This window comes from Oncorhynchus tshawytscha, linkage group LG10, assembly GCF_018296145.1.
Source record: "Oncorhynchus tshawytscha isolate Ot180627B linkage group LG10, Otsh_v2.0, whole genome shotgun sequence".
Classification (NCBI taxonomy): domain Eukaryota; kingdom Metazoa; phylum Chordata; class Actinopteri; order Salmoniformes; family Salmonidae; genus Oncorhynchus; species Oncorhynchus tshawytscha.
The window spans coordinates 70,103,522-70,116,295 of NC_056438.1; the positions used below are offsets into that span (position 1 = coordinate 70,103,522).

Here is a 12,774-nt window from a genome sequence, read left to right on the forward strand (position 1 = left end):
GCGGTCATACAGCCCAACACAATGCTCTCAATTGTGCATCTATAAAAGTTTGAGGGTTTTAGGTGACAAGCCATATCTCTTCGCTGTTGTGCCTTCTTCACCACACTGTCTGTGTGGATGGACCATTTCAGTTTGTCCGTGATGTGTACACCGATGAATTTAAAACTTTCCAACTTCTCCACTACTGTCCCGTCGACATGGATAGGGGGGTTCTTGTTAAAAGAATTTATGAAGGTTTAAGATAATTGATTATATGATTCTACCCGGAAACTTAACCATTAGGGATTAGAGGTTATGTAGCATGAACAATGAGTAATTAAAAATAATAAACACAGCTCCAACTAGGTTGGAGGGGGGAAGAAAGGAATGCATGTGTGTGCCTAACGAAAACAAAGAGGATCCTTAACCTATGTTTGAACCGACCCAGCTATAACTCTGGAGAGATAAGATAGGACAGGGAGAGCCCCTCCAGGTTTCCCGTATCTGGGGAGGACTGGAACTGTCAGCTGAGTGGTAATAAACTCTGGGGAGACTTCAGGAGAAGAAGAGAGAATCCAAATCTTAGTGTGTATGTATGTGCGTAGGTTAGAATGTTATAAAAGGAACGTCTTTGTGAATGTACAGGGGAGCTCTCGCAAATAAACTTGGATCTGATCAATTGTGAGCTGGGGATTCTGTCTGTTTCATTTAAGACCAGAACTTTACAACCTCTGGGTAGCAGACAGATAAAGATAATTTAAATTTATGAACATTGATTACAAAATTACTTACCAATTTGGTCCTTCGAGCGGATTTCCAAAATCTGTCCCTGTCGTCCGAAGATAACACGCCGAAAACCGTGCACAGGCGGGTCGTTGACCCGTAAATTCAAGACCTGTCCCCTGAAATTGGGGTTCAATAACAGGCCTAAGGTCGACAGAGACGGTGACGGAATCTCACGAACATTGCTTTTCCCAGCATACAAACAAGGTCAGTAAAACTTTATTTGCGGATTTGGGGAATGACGTTTGGGCTACATTTGGAGAATGACCCTTGTGTGGTTTAGACGTTGATTTTTAGAATCGATGGGGCATTCTGATCTGGTGACCTGTCTTTAGAATTTTGTGGAAAGAACCCTGATATAGTTAGTATTCTATGGAATTGGAAGACAGGAATTGGATTTAGAAGCCACCTAGGAATGGAAAGTCCTCAGTGACTAGTCCGAAATAACAGGAGGTGTCTGCACTATCAATGTAAGCAAACTAATATTGAGATCTAAGCAGGAACCTGATCAAGAGTATATTAGTGGGTCGGTAAAGAGAAGAGATATAGGGGGCCATTACAAATGAATGTAAACTATTTGTGAACTTAGGGAAACTAACGGAAAGGAGGTAAATACGTAGATTGTGAGAATATACCATGGGACAAAACTATAGTAAAAAAAAGCACACACATAGATCATAGAAGCACATACTCCTAGATAGGGAGAATAAACATAGTAACTACGAAGTTTAACTAACAATGGCCATTAAATCCTCAAATGAAGTCCCGGAATTAATGGGATATGAGAAATATATGCAGGGAAAAGATAAGAACAACGCCTATTTTAGCCCAAAATGGAGAAAGAAGTACAAATTTGAGAGAAGTCTAGATGTAGAAAAATTCGAACTAATGATAAAGTAGATACATAAGAGATATGGAGATGAGACAGAAAAAGGTCAGATAGGTAGAAGGAAAGGATTGGGCGGCTGTAAAAGGAGACGGGACCCCAGGACAGGGGCAGCGGTTGTTTTACAGTGGGATATAAACACAGAGACAATGAGAGAGAGAGTAAGGAGAATCCTCACTGGGGAAAAGCTTGGACCTTTAAATTAGGGCTATTTTCTGGGAATTGTCTCGGTGCCGGAGTTTGCGACTACAGACAATTATAATAGTAGGGTTGTTTGCGGGGAGGCTCCATCATTCCAATAGTGATGGTGGTCGAGGGGTGGAACTCTTGCCTACGACTCGGGTTTGTATCTCAGCCTAGGCACCGATAGACAAAATTTCATTCTGATTGTATTTAAGAGAGATAATTACGATAGTTGTGCCCATCGAATGTTTTTCATTGTAATGGATTGACTGACATAAGTTATACATTTAGCGAAGTACATGGTACTTTTACATTTTGGGGTAGAGAAAGTTGTAAAGTTTGGTTTTACTCTTACGATAGAATTAAAGCAGAACTCAGTTGGAGTAGGGGGTATATTTTTGCCTAGAGGCAGGAACAAGAGGGTTGGTTGCAGTGTTGTCAACTAATTTTCAGGGTAAGCTGCTGGAGGCAGGTTGATTTGTTGCTAAATGACTTTGTGATATGATTGCTTGATAACGTAAAACTGCGTCATTGCGTAGAATATACAATAGCGTTACTCAAATTGATTTGAAAGTTGTTCAGGAATAGACTCCCACTCTTTTCTGTACTTCTGGCAGTACAATTTAGGAGCGATGTTGGAGAGATGTTGATTGATGTTGTAAGTTCTGTTCAAGATCAAACATTTGTGACCAACTATTTTCATTGGGTTTGGCTTGTCAAACCTGTATTACTGCTGCTGCAGTCAGCCAACAATTATTTGAAATTCGCTGAAGTTGCTGCTGCCTGGGCACGGGCTGAGCGCCTGCTGCTGACGTCACTCAGAAGGCACTTTTGCAGCCAGACAATGAGGTTGTGACTGAGGGTGTGACAGAGAAGATTTTTGTGTCATTTAGAGGGGAAATGCGTGCATTATAGCTTTGAGTCACTTTTCAAAAGTTGCTAAAAGTTCCAAATACATTTTTAAAAGTAGCAAAAATGTGTCAGGGTAGTCTGAAAAGATGCTAAAACTAGCAACAAAATTGCTAGGTGGGCATCACTGGTTGGTGGTGCTCACTGGGCTATATTTGGCTGTAAGAGAGGGAAGTCTGAATAGTTGAATCGTAAAAGTTTTGTGATAGTTCCCGGTTATTGATTTTTGGTTTGATTGTTTAGGTAACACCAGTGAATTTGAACAGGAAGTTAATATATTCTAAACATTATAATCTGTTTCCATTACATGGAACCATGTCAGGTCGGTAAAGGGGATTGCAGGTTGAGTTCATTTTTATTTTACAGGAACAGTGCATATTAATCACAGTTGTGTGTGTAAAACTAATGACTGGAAGGAGTACAATGGAATGATCATTAGGTCTTGTTTGAAGTCAACGTTTGGGTTACTGAATCGGGGTAGTTTGACAAAGTGTTTTTTCTGAGAAAAGGAGTGCTTCATTGTCTTTCTTTGGAAATGTAATGTTATGTTTGTTTTTAGCCTTTGGGTTTGAGGAGATTTCTTGTTTCCTAGAGACACATATCTTAAAGGGGTACACTCACATATGGAATGTTAGAAGTTTTGTTTTCTGAGTTTGAATTAAACACGTGAATTCTTTAGATAAAGGGTTCTTTAATTTGTCTAATATAGTAAGGAACACGACAGTAAAAGGGTGGTATGACTCTTGACCTCTATCATGGCTTTCCCTTGTGGTCTGATCAGCCTCGTGGGAGGGCCATTTGGATAAGGAATTTAAAGGTCATTTGTGATACTGATTTTAAGGTAAATAGAGTAATTGATAATTGTGAACGCGGTTATAGTTCTTTGACATAGTTGTAATTTGAACCAATGAGAAGAAAGAAATGGCATAGGACTAAGGACTAAGGGCAGATTTCCTTGGACTAAGGGCAGCTTTCTTGAGTGTCTCTTCCGATGGCCATAAGGGTACAATAATTTCTCTTTGTGGAGGTTTCTAGAGTAGTAACTGTGATCTGATCATGTTATTTGAAACGTTGTTTTATCTTATGACCGGTAGTAGTATTATTGTATATAGTATATATATGACGCTCCGGGAGAATAGTGGGTTAAAAGAATCCCCGGCAGTGGAGGGACTCAAGGCCCTATATAGTCAACAATTAAAAATAGCTTTCCTCAGTGGAATGCGTCCCGAGATAAGCCGTCCCATTAAACAGAACTTAGTAGGGTGGGGGCGAGCTAGGAGAGGTGGAGAGATAAGCCGTACCATTAAACAGAACTTAGTAGGGTGGGGGCGAGCTAGGAGAGGTGGAGAGATAAGCCGTACCATTAAACAGAACTTAGTAGGGTGGGGGCGAGCTAGGAGAGGTGGAGAGATAAGCCGTACCATTAAACAGAACTTAGTAGGGTGGGGGCGAGCTAGGAGAGGTGGAGAGATAAGCCGTACCATTAAACAGAACTTAGTAGGGTGGGCGAGCCGAGCTAGGAGAGGTGGAGAGATAAGCCGTACCATTAAACATAACTTAGTAGGGTGGGCGAGCAGCCGAGCTAGGAGAGGTGGAGAGATAAGCCGTACCATTAAACATAACTTAGTAGGGTGGGGGCGAGCAGCCGAGCTAGGAGAGGTGGAGAGATAAGCAGTTCACTATGAGCAGCAAGACTCAGAGGAGAAAGTGGAATTGAGGCAGGAAAAGTTACGGGGAGCGAGGGAATAGACTCTAGTGAGGAGGAGGAGGAGGAGGTTCAGGACTCTGTTGTAAACACTAACCATGAAGGTTTCGAATTGGCTGCTATTGATTTGGTATTACAACATTAACAGAAATCCTATTCATCATCGATAATAAATGGGGGAGGATATGGTCCTTTGAGGTTTGGACAGGACATATTTTAAGCCAATAGGGCAGGAAAATAGATTGAGATAGAAAAATTGGGATTTTATAAGCATTAAAATTAAATTTTGAAATTAAATATGAAGCAGTTCTTAGGGATGGTAAATTACTGTAGATAATGTATCCAAAACTATGCAACATATATTCAATTATTAATGAGACTGATTTAAGATTATCCCATGTTATTGTTAGATAAAATACAGTGGACTCCCGAAGGAGAGATTTCATTAGTACAGAAAGAATATGATAAGGTTAGCATTCATTTTGGCTTTATTTGATCATGAGAAGATTTTTATTTAAATAGCATAAAGTTGAAACAGTGAGACACTTAGTCAATAGTTGGTAACAACCCATATTTGATACTGATTGCTATGAGAACGAGCAAAAGACAGATAGGAGGAAGGGCAGACGGAGAAGCCCTCCCCGCACTGCTGAGACATTGATGGTTTGAGAGCAGAGAGGAGAAGGTGAAAAAAAAGGGGGGCGGGGGGGGCAGGAAATGCGCAAGATAGAATACAAAATAAATAAATAAATAAATAAAAAGGTGTGTGTGTGTGTTCCAGCTTCGACGTGACCTTCGAGGGTCTTGCTTTCCGTTTGTGTGAGCTGATGAGCTGATTAATGTGGACATGTCGGGTGAGAGCCCTGCTGCTGAACTTCATTAGAATTTGTGTGTGTTTTAACACACACACACACGTGCGCGCACGCACACACACACAGTATAAATGAGTCATACACACTAGATAGGTACAGTTACTAAATATCCTCAATGTGGAATTTTGCAACAAGTCATAATTCTGAGAATCCATTCCTTTTTACACTGGCCTCAGGAAAGTTTCATCTTCACCGTTGAGGGGAAATTAAAATATTAGTGATCTGACTGAGCTGTCATGCTGTTTGTAAATACTGGCGTGTGTGTGTGTGTGTGCGTGTGTGTGTGTGTGTGTGTGTTAGTAAGGTAATTGTCAGATGTGCCATAGAGATGTGTGTGTGTGTGTGTGTGTTTGTGTGTGTGTGTTAGTAAGGTAATCATCAGATGTGTCATAGAGACATCATTAAGGGTTGTCTCTCCTATCTCTCGTTCCTCACTGGACTTTGGTAGATGGAAAGATAAACACTTCCTGTATGAAGATGTTACTGCAGAGACACAAACATCTTGTCCACATAAAGGGATAAAAAGGAGAAGCCACACAGTTTTAAGTATTTATGTGGGATACATAAGGGATACATCTGTTGATGTGCTCTTGAGCAAGGCACTTAACCTTAAGTCACTCTGTATATGAGTGTATGCTAAACGACTAAAATGTACATAAAATCGAAAGAAGTGTAAAATCTTTAAAGCATCAAAGTAATGGCAGTGGGTGAAGTAAGTGAGTTTTTATCTGTCACTAGGAAAGCACTTCTGGCATGATTGAAAATGATGGAGGGGGGCTGACAATGACACTCAGTGAAGAGAAAAAGAGTTACACATATCTGAACCTGGCACAGCAGCTGAACAAAAAGTATAAAGTAATACACTCTAACATTGTTTAATTGCTAGCCCAGACTGGACTCTGAAATGGATACAGCACGTCCCTTTATTTTAGTCACCCAGATTGGCCTAGACATAACATAGTAACCATAAATCTTGAGACTCTCAAATTAGTATACATTACGTTTGGTATGGTTACAAAATATTTTTACTTTTAACATTTCATTTGTTTGTATTTTACCCCATTTTCAGTTATGAACTTGTCTCATTGTTGCAACTCCCCAATGGGCTCGGGAGATGCGAAGGTTAAGTCATGCATCCTCTGAAGCATTGTCCATTTGGAAGACCCATTTGCAACCAAGCTTGAACTTTCTGGCTGATGTCTTGAGATGTTGCTTCAATATATCCACATAATTTTCCTCCCTCATGATGCCATCTATTTTGTGAAGTGCACCAGTCCCTCCTGCAGCAAAGCACCCCCACAACATGATGCTGCCCCACCCCCATGCTTCACGGTTGGGATGGTGTTCTTCAACATGCAAACATCCCCCTTTTTCCTCCAAACATAATGATGGTCATTATGGCCAAACAGTTCTATTTTTGTTTCATCAGACCAGAGGACATTTCTCCAAAAAGTATGATCTTTGCCCCCATGTGCAGTTACAAACCGTAGTCTGGCTTTTTTTGTGGCGGTTTTGAAGCAGAGGTTTCTTCCTTGCTGAGTGGCCTTTCAGGTTATGTCGATATAGGACTCGTTTTACTGTGGATATAGATACTTTTGTACCTGTTTCCTCCAGCATCTTCAAGGTCCTTTGCTGTTGTTCTGGGATTGATTTGCAATTTTCGCACCAAAGTACGTTCATCTCTAGGAGACAGAACGCGTCTCCTTCCTGAGCGGTATGACGGCTGCGTGGTCCCATGGTGTTTATACTTGCGTACTATTGTTTGTTCAGATGAACGTGGTACCTTCAGGCATTTGGAAATTGCTCCTAAGGATGAACCAGACTTGTGGAGGTCTACAATTTTTTTATGAGGTCTTGGCTGATTTCTTGTGATTTTTCCATGATGTCAAGCAAAGAGGCACTGAATTTGAAGGTAGGTCTTGAAATACATCCAAAGGAATACCTCCAATTGACTCAAATGATGTCAATTAGCCTATCAGAAGCTTTTAAGCCATGACATCATTTTCTGGAATTTTCCAAGCTGTTTAAAGGCACAGTTGACTTTGTGTATGTACATTTTTGACCCAGTGGAATTGTGATACAATGAATTATAAGTGAAATAATCTGTCTGTAAACAATTGTTGGAAAAATGACTTGTGTCATGCACAAAGTAGATGTCCTTGCCAAAACTATAGTTTGTTAACAAGAAATTTGTTGTGGTTGAAGAACAAGGTTTAATGACTCCAACCTAAGTGTATGTAAACTTCTGACTTCAACTGTATATGGGGGATACAACCACCCCAGCTCTTCACATTTGCTGCAAAGAGACAAAATCATTACATCATTTGCTTTGTTACCGTCCATATGTATATAACATTCTATTGCTTTCAAGAATTTTGTATATTCATGTAAATTGACAAAGATTTCAATCCGTTTTGCGTGTCAGTTCATGTGCCTAGGAATGGGTACATCAAAAATCTATTCCCAACTGTTTTTGCAATCTTTATGGTACAGCTTTCAATTTTTTGGTCCTTAAATGAAACTCGTATACTTTTTTATTTAGCACAATTTTCTTTTACCTCGTAAGAATCCTCCCCTTTTTTTCAATTTTCGCCTAAAATGACATACCCAAACTAACTGCCTGTAGCTCAGGCCCTGAAGCAAGGATATGCATATTCTTGGTACCAGTTGAAAGGAAACACTTTGAAGTTTGTAGGAGAATATAACACAATATATCTGGTAAAAGATAACACAAAGAAAAAACAAACCATTAATTTCAATTTTTTTGTGCCATTGTTTTTGAAATGCAAGAGAAGACCATCGTGTATTATTTCAGCCCAGCTGCAATTTAGATTTTGGCCATTAGATGGCATCAGTGTATGTGCACAGTTTTAGACTGATCCAATAAACCATTGCATTTCTCTTAAAAATGTTGTATCAAGAGTGCCCAAATGTGCCTAATTTGTTTATTAATAACTTGTCATGTTCAAAACTGTGCACTCTCCTCAAACAATAGCATGGTATTATTTCACAGTAATATCTACTGTAAATTGGACAGTGCAGTTAGATTAACAATAATTTAAGCTTTCTGACAATATCAGATATGTCTATGTCCAGAGAAATGTTCTTGTTACTTACAACCTCATTCTAACCACATTAGCCTATGTTAGCTCATCGTCCCATGGACAGGACACCGATCCCGAAGAAGAACAATTTTGGTCTTTAATTAATGCAGGGCCGACAGACAAGTTCCTTACTTTTGCCCTTTCCACTTGCCTCTTCCATTCTTGCGGAAATGCTGCAATTAGTTGGTAGTAATTTAAAAAAATTAAAATAATAATAATGTTATTTTTTTTATCAATTAGTATATTTGAGTTAAACCACAAAATTTGTTGTTAAATTTGTTCAGTTGTTTCTGGTGGAATAAACTGACATTTCAACCAACTTTCTGTGGCTTGTTGTTGTGGCAAGAGGTTGTAATCTGAATGTGGGGAGAAACGCCATTCTTGAACATGGGGTGAGACATTCTTACTAATATGCTAGAGAAGCAGTTTGGATTTATAACTTTTGTATGACTGACACCTGTAGTGAGAGGGCTAAATGCTTTAAAATGTTATTTGCTAAAAAAAAAATAATTCACCTTTATTTAACCAGGTAAGCTAGTCGAGAACAAGTTCTCATTTACAACTGCGACCTGGCCAAGATAAAGCAAAGCAGTGCGACACAAGCAACAGAGAGTAACAGAGTTACACATGGAATAAACAACTGTACAGTCAATAACACAAAAAAAGAAAAGTCTATATACAGTGTGTGCAAATGGATGAGGAGGTAAGACAATAAATAGGCCAAAGTAGCAAAGTAATTACAATTTAGAAAATGCAAATGAATTACTTAAAAATCATACAATGTGATTTTCTGGATTTTTGTTTTAGATTCCGTCTCTCATAGTTGAAGTGTACCTATGATGAAAATTACCGACCTCTACATGCTTTGTAAGTAGGAAAACCTGCAAAATCGTCAGTGTTTCAAATACTTGTTCTCCCCACTGTATACCTGCTGGAGCGCATGCTACGGGTGGGTGTTTTTATCGTGACCAGTGAGCCGTGATCAGGCGGAGTTTTACCTAGCATAGATGTATAGATGACCTGGAGCCAGTGGGTCTGGCGATGAATATGTGGCGAGGGCCAGCCGACTAAAGCATACAGGTCGCAGTGGTGGGTGTTATAAGGCGCTTTGGTAACAAAACTGATGGCACTGTGATAGACTACATCCAATTTGCTGAATAGAGTATTGGAAGCTATTTTGTAGATGACATCGCCGAAGTCGAGGATCGGTAGGATAGTCAGTTTTACTAGGGTATGTTTGGCGGCGTGAGTGAAGGAGTCTTTGTTGCGAAATAGAAAGCTGATTCTAGATTTGATTTTGGATTGGAGATGTTTGACATGTGTCTGGAAGGAGGGTTTACAGTCTAGCTAGACACCTAGGTATTTGGAGTTGTTCACATATTCTAAGTCAGAACCGTCCAGAGTAGTGATGCTTGTCGGGCGGGTGGGTGCGGGCAGTGAATGGATGAAAAACATGCATTTAGTTTTGCTAACGTTTAAGAGCAGTTGGAGGCCACGGAAGGAGTGTTGTATGGCATTGAAGCTCGTTTGGAGGTTAGTTAACAAAGTGTCCAAAGAAGGGCCAGATGTATACAGAATGGTGTTGTCTTTGTAGAGGTGGATCAGAAAGAGTGACATCGTTGATATATACAGAGAAAAGAGTCGGCCCAAGAATTGAAATCTGTGGCACCCCCATAGAGACTGCCAGAGGTCCGGACAACAGGCCCCCCGATTTGACACACTAAACTATGTCTGCGAAGTAGTTGGTGAACCAGGCGAGGCAGTCATTTGAGAAACCAAGGCTATTGAGTCTGTCGATAAGAATACGGTGATTGACAGAGTCAAAAGCCTTGGCCAGGTCGATGAAGACGGCTGCACAGTACTGTCTTTTTTCGATGGCTATGGTTATGATATCGTTTAGTACCTTGAGCGTGGCTAAGGTGCACCTATGACCAGCTCGGAAACCGGAGAAGGTACGGTGGGATTCGAAATGGTCAGTGATCTGTTAATTAACTTAGCATTCAAAGACTTTAGAAAGGCAGGGCAGGATGGATATAGGTCGATGGAAATAGGTCTATAGCAGAGAGGGTCCAAATTGTCTAGCCCAGCTGATTTGTACGGGTCCATGTTTTGCAGCTCTTTCAGAACATCTGCGATCTGGATTTGGGTGAAGGAGAAGCTGGGGAGGCTCGGTCAAGTAGCTGCGGGGGGTGCTGTTGGCCAGGGTTGGGGTAGCCAGGAGGAGAGCATGGCCAGCCATAGAGAAATGCTTATTGAAACTTTCGATTCTCATGGATTTATCGGTGGTGACCGTGTTACCTAGCCTCAGTGCAGTGGGTAGATTGGAGGAGGTACTCTTGATCACCATGGACTTTACAGTGTCCCAAAACGTTTTGGAGTTAGAGCTACAGCAGGCACATTTCTGTTTGAAAAAGCTAGCCTTTGCTTTCCTGATTGGCTGTGTGTGTTGGTTCCTGACTTCCATGAAAAGTTGCATATTGCGGGGACTATTCGATGCTATTGCAGTCCGCCACAGGATGTTTTTGATCTGGTTGAGGGCAGTCAGGTCTGGAGTGAACCAAGGGCTATATCTGTTCTTAGTTCTACATTTTTTGAAAGGAGCATGCTTATCTAAGATGGTGAGGAAATTACTTTTAAAGAACGACCTGGCATCCTCGACTGACGGGATGAGGTCAATATCCTTCCAGGATACCCGGGTCAGGTCGATTAGAAGTGTTTTAGGGAGCGTTTGAGGGAGTGTTTTAGGGAGCGTTTGACAGTGATGAGGGGTGGTCGTTTGACCGCGGCCCCTTAGCGGATGCAGGCAATGAGGCAGTGATTGCTGAGATCCTGATTGAAAACAGGAGAGGTGTATTTGGATGGCAAGTTGGTCAGGATAATATCTATGAGGGTGCCCATGTTTACGGATTTAGGGTTGTACCTGTTGGTTTCCTTGATGATTTGTGTGAGATTGAGGGCATCTACCTGAGATTGTAGGACTGCTGGGGTGTTAAGCATATCCCAGTTTAGGTCACCTAACAGAACATACTCTGAAGATAGATGGGGGGCAATCAATTCACATATGGTGTCCAGGGCACAGCTGGGAGCTGAGGTGGGTCTATATCAGGAGTCAACAGTGAGAGACTTATCTGGAGAGATACATTTTTACAATTAGAAGCTCGAACTGTTTGGGCATAGACCTGCAAAGTATGACAGAACTATCTAACTATCTCTGCAGTAGATTGCAACTCCTCCCCCTTTGGCAATTCTATCTTGACGGAAAATGATGTAGTTGGAAATCTCAAAATTTTTGGTGGCCTTTCTAAACCAGGATTTAGACACGGCAAGGACATCAGGGTTGGCGGAGTGTGCTAAAGCAGTGAGTAAAACAAACTTAGGGAGGAGGCTTCTGATGTTAACATGCATGAAACCAAGGCTTTTTGATTACAGAAGTCAACAAATCAGAGTGCTTGGGGACACGCAGGGCCTGGGTTAGCCTCCACATCACCCGAGGAACAGAGGAGGATTAGGATGAGGGTACAGCTAAAGGCTAGCAAAACTGGTTGTCTAGTGCACTGGGGACAGTGAATAAAAGGAGCAGATTTCTAGGTGTGGTAGAATAGATTCAGGGCATAATGTGCAGACAGGGGTATGGTGGGGTTCGGGTACAGTGGAGGAAAGCCCAGGCACTGAGTGATAAGAGAGGTTGCATCTCTGGACACGCTGGTTATACTGAGTGAGGTCACCGCATGTGTTGGAGGAGGGACAAAGGAGGTATCTGAGGCATGTACATGGAGACTAGGGGCTCCGCAGTAAACTAAAACAATGATAAGTATCCTAAACAACAGTATACAAGTCATATTAACATTTGAGACACAGCGTTTAAAGTAGGCCGGGGTAGGTAGAAGCGTCTGCTCTGACGCCCGGCAAAGGCCGGTTGAAGGCACAGATGATGGAATTACATCTGCGGACCAGTTGTGGTGGTACGGCGGGGCGGCGCTGTGTCGACGAAGGGACCGGGCCAGATGGCGAAAGAGGTACTGTAGTTGTGGTAATTTCGTTTGCTAGCCGGGAGATGCGACTTGCTCAGGGCTTCGGGGCTGGGTCACTCAGTGGCAGCTAGCTAGCTGTGATGATCAATGGTCCACGGTTTATGGCAGTAATCCGGCGTTGTAGTGGATAAAAACAGTCCGAGGCTAGCAGGTATTATCCAGGCTAAAAAAACGGCTGGTGACTGAGCAGAGGGTAAAGGCCGCTAGCAGTGGCTAACAATTACTAAATAGCTAGTCGCTAATTAGCTGACTAGCTTCCGATTGAAAGTTTGGCTATAAGGTCTAATTAAAAATAGCTGATCCGTGTCACATTGAGTGAGGC

At 41.5% G+C, this 12,774-nt stretch overlaps 1 protein-coding gene across 1 annotated transcript in view; it reads left to right on the forward strand.

Moving 5' to 3' along the window:
* The first annotated feature begins 634 nt into the window (after window positions 1-634).
* LOC112261144 (C2 calcium-dependent domain-containing protein 4C) overlaps window positions 635-12,774 on the forward strand; it is a 44,066-nt gene continuing 31,926 nt past the window's right edge. Inside the window, exon 1 of the mRNA XM_042328958.1 lies at window positions 635-969. The gene's annotated coding sequence lies outside the window, so the exon portion shown is untranslated. The remainder of the gene's footprint in view (window positions 970-12,774) is intronic.